We start from the raw sequence: 4,689 nt of genomic DNA on the forward strand, positions 1-4,689 counted from the left end.
TATGATGTTGAAAGCTCAGCAAAGTCCTGTTGTCGGCTACGTCCGTAACTGGACCAGTTGATTTGAAAGGCTCCACATCAGTGCTAAAGGAAACCCTATCCAAAATGGCCGATAAGTTCAAATTATGGGCTACTGAAGGAAATTCTTTTATTACGCAGACTTGTTGTCCCGTGGCCTGAATATGGATTACGGATGACCAAAGTGATTCTTGGGTTTGTAAAATTCTCTAGAAGCTTTTTTAACAGTTGAGTATGTTGAATGCATTTGGAAGCTTTGACGAATGCTTGCGCATATCGCGCCATTTAGACCGCCTATTTACTCAGTACAGGAATCGTGCTTTACATGTAGATTTGTTGTAAATTGCGTTTAGCCTATTGCTTGATTTGTTGCCCATCTGCGTATACAATACATGTGCGGCACAATTCCACATGTTTCGCCTTAGACAAGCCTCGAGGAAATGCTGTGACACTAAGTGGTCAAGCAATCATGACTAAAATGAAGTCACTTAAAAATAGCGGTTTGATGCAGTCAGTAAAAAATTATCACAGGGCTCAAAGGGCATGGACATCAGCGCCCTATTAAATGCCGATTCTAATAAGTGTTTCGCGTAGTTCTGATTCTGTGTAAGCACACGTAGTGCATGCGCGTACGTTGTCATGTACGGATTGCATTTCACTCTGTTTTTTGCTCGCCGCCTGTATTTTCGACCGCTTCGCTGTTGTATTTTGAAGAGACACGTCATAGACGTATTTTCAAATTGGAACTTCAGTTCTTCCTCTTCTCCATCTCTGTTTCTATATCGACGGCATCTCTCGTGTCCCCGACGCCATAACGTTGACTGTCAGAAGTTCGAAATGTGCGAGCGATCAATTAACTGCCAAGAAGAGGAGACTTGGTGCGTTTAGTGCTGTTGTTGCATCGCAGAGTGGGCAAATGCGCCTCAGCATGAGGTGAGATCGTTTGGCGTCGTCAGGGGTATGCTCAACCCTCAGTTCTGTACTCCTGCTGCTGCTATTCGTTACCTTGTCGGCGGCTGGTCTGTCGGCCACCGAGCCGCAGAACCGAATGAACACGAAGCTATGCGTTATATCCAGATACATGGGCAAACTGAGACGCATATACACACGCTTACGATTAGAAACTGGCCGTCACAAGCAAGCTCCCGCTGTTCAATGGAGGAGTTAGGTAGACGCAAAACGATAAGCATGCTCAACGGAGCCGTGATCATGATGATTCGATAGATGAAGCACCACAGCGAGAGCGGTGACCGGAGCGCCACCGCCTTCGTCTCCTGACGACCGAACGCGATCGTAGCGGATGATTGAGCAAGGTCGGGCAAGTTCCTTTAAGCGAAGCGCCAAAAACACCGACCAAATGTCTCGACATTAACGCTGATGTATCTGATGGTGTTCAATAGTATCGTGATTCGTTGTGTACACGCTCCTTAGCGTAACTTCTACTAATTTTTTACGTTTATAGATGTTTCGAATGTGCAAACAATTTACCTTTTGTGAGTCTGTCATTGCCGAAGTGTTCATTCGGTTTAATTGTTTTGTTCGCTATGGCTTTTTCCACTCATTCTGCCGATGTAGACACTTTGAAAATCAAGGCGTCCCAGTTTCTTCTTTATACTGTGTGTATATTCCTTGGCCGAGTTTACAAACAGGACCAAGTCTAGCTGAGTTTCAATTCGGTACCATATACATTAGAGATGAAATGATTAGAATTGCGTTAAATACTTTAATTAATTAATATACACTTTAATAGTTACCCACTGTTATTTCAGACCAGATGAACATGTAGCTTACAGCTTATCGACAATATGCACTAAAGAATTAAACAATTTTAGCGACATGCATTGGATGAAATGCGACCGAACTTAGCATACGATGAGGAAGAAACTTTCTTCTTTAAGTGTTCTGAACTTGAGTTAGATATAAGGCAAAGCAGAATATATATATATGTTACACATATAGCTGAACATAGATTTTCTATCAGTAGGACAAACGTCCGTTAGTCTTTCGTCTTTCCATAGATAAAAACCTCTACATTCTAATGGGTGATGATACACCAAGACGTTTGTTTTTTTTTCTTTTCGAAATAAGTCGATCCTAATAAAATAGACACTGATTAAGGCCGGCAGTTATCATATAACAAGTACGCTTATCAATAGGTTATAACTTACTACTAGACTGATTGCTGACGGTCCGATATAAAACGGGAAATAACGATGATTGCGTTGTTTCTGTAGTAGCAGCAGCAGCAGCAGCAGAAGTTACTATTACAACTATAACCCAATTATTATCAGCAAACCTCGTAACGACTTCTCGCACGAAGCCTGTTAAGTTAAGCAGCATTGCTTTGACGGTTCTGGGCCAGTTCCTCTCTTTAAAACAGAATAGTTCCATTCATTTTCTAGGTATTTATTTGGACTATAATCATTTTGAAATTTTTTTATCGCTTACACTCTATTGTCGCAAATCTCCCTTGGTTTAGAGGTTTTGTCATTGGATAGAACGAGTTGGAGCCGCTGTGACGTGTGCTGTTATTGAGGGAACAAAGCTAGCGTTCGTTATCGAGCTAGAAGCCTATCAAACAGACCTAATCACTTTATTACAACTTAACAGGTATAATTGAAGTACTTTCTATTATTGCGTTGCATATACGGAAGTGGCAACAACGGGGTCCATGGGTGCAACAAATGAACAATCCAGCCGTATTTTAAGAACCAATGGCTAATTTAAAAAAGAAAAGCTGACTAGGTTTAAAGTTCACGTTCTAACGGTTATAGGTACAAATGAATATGTGAGTCTAAATTACGACGATAAAAATTTGGATTATCTCTTTCTATTAGAAAACACATGGTTTTGTCAGTTAATTAATTTTCTTATTCAATCAATGATTCCAATTAAGAACATCGGTGCTCTACAACATTTGAAATCAATTTATTTTTCATTATCCGTTTCATCCTTTGCTTTCAGTGTTATCAGTATGAGTCATACTCTTGTCATTACTATTACTTTTCATCACGTTCACTTACTCAACGTGAATTTTTGTGTATTGGCCATTATTGGTAAGTATTTCTTTTTAGCTAGAATTCGCGCAGTTACCACCGTTCCAACTCTCCCCTTTGTCTATTGTCCAATTAAGCGTCTGATCGATCGTCAGTCAAAAACGACTTTTACCCGTTCTTTATTGAGCATCAATAAATAGCTTACTTGTATTTTTTTTTTTGTAGTGTTTTTTCAATCCTGGCTATAATGAATGCTTCCATCAGTCATTCCCCCTCGATCTCCCCTTCCCCGCCCGGGGTTGTCTACCGTGTGTCACACATTTAGCCTTCATTGCAATAGAAACAAACGCATCAAATGTTCTACATTGACAAGTGGTATGAAGTAACATTATCATTAGATATTATAATATTTCTAATGTGTGATTTAGTGAAACGCAGAATAAATTCTTTCTCACACACATTCATGACCGACGGAAAATTTGGCAATCTCATTAAAACAGAGCTGTCTGTATACGTTACATTTTTGGCTTTCTTTATTATCACGTATTTTACGAAATTCTGTATTCGCTTCGAATTTCGTTGATCGTTCTGATACCGGAAGGTAACGCCAACGGTCCGTTGTGACTCTTACCCAACCTTGACTTTAGCTGCCGTCTGTAACGTAAAGGTTAATTTTTGGGTTTATATTAATTGATAAAGGTTAGCATTTCGTACGTTCGGCTATTTCATTCTTGTCCTGTCAGTTATCACTTCTGCGTGTCCTATCGATATAATGATATATGATGCCTTCGGCCTCCTTTCGTTCCCCTGACCAAATCATACACTTTTCATCTTGAGCTGGTTATAGAAACAAACGACTTCTGAAAAACACGTCTTTTTTTGGTCAGTTATTTTTATCACCCTAGATGACATTAGATTCAGACATAACATCATGTTATTGCATATAATAATAGCTGTCTTTCTTGTCAACTTCCGAGGTCCGCTTTTCTCTCTTCGCATATAGATTTACCTCTTAGATGTGTGTATATGAATGCGTGTAGGTTATATATAAATGGACAATCGTTCGTCGAAGTAACTAGTGTTAACGGATGGTGATTTCATCGTTCCAGCTATAACTATTACCAGCCTTTTTGTTTCAATGGTCACCGTTCGATTTCAGCATCAGTAGAATTATTCTAAACGAGCGAAATGAGTGGGTGCGCATTGAGAGTCTCTAGGTATATTTTCGTCGGGGCTCTTCTAATGCTTGTGTCTCCTTTACGCATGGTTACAATCATCAGGATCACAATTCCTGTTACTAATTAGTTGATAATTTATTACCGCTAAATGAGAAATGCTGCTCAAATATGTGATCATTATTTGGTACATTTATACTGTTAAGGTGTTGGCAATTCAGCTTGCTGCTTATCGTCGCGCAGGATAATTTCTATCGTGCATATTCATACTATTGTTACTATCACTAGTGTTCATCTTTCGAAGGAAAAGATCCAGAACCCTCTGCATCCGACAGGTTGAAGACGTAGCAAAAACAATCTATACATTGCACGCAAGAAAGCTTATAAGTTCAATGCATTCCTGCGTCTCCGGACGACGATCAATATCAATCCCCTAGCGGTAACACAGTGTAGTAAACCTGGGAGGGGAAAGGACGCCATATATTTGCACTTAACATTATT

The 4,689-nt window shown here is 39.7% G+C and overlaps 1 protein-coding gene across 4 annotated transcripts in view; it reads right to left on the bottom strand.

The window, feature by feature from the left end:
* Nucleotides 1–2,924: 2,924 nt before the first annotated feature.
* LOC111263840 (suppressor of lurcher protein 1) overlaps nucleotides 2,925–4,689 on the bottom strand; it is a 36,333-nt gene continuing 34,568 nt past the window's right edge. For all 4 annotated transcript variants that reach the window (XM_086969839.1, XM_086969836.1, XM_022839273.2 and 1 more), the window contains one exon: nucleotides 2,925–3,667. The gene's annotated coding sequence lies outside the window, so the exon portion shown is untranslated. The remainder of the gene's footprint in view (nucleotides 3,668–4,689) is intronic.

The sequence above is a fragment of the Varroa jacobsoni genome, unplaced genomic scaffold (genome assembly GCF_002532875.2).
Source record: "Varroa jacobsoni isolate VJ856 unplaced genomic scaffold, vjacob_1.0 scaffold_87, whole genome shotgun sequence".
Taxonomy (NCBI): domain Eukaryota; kingdom Metazoa; phylum Arthropoda; class Arachnida; order Mesostigmata; family Varroidae; genus Varroa; species Varroa jacobsoni.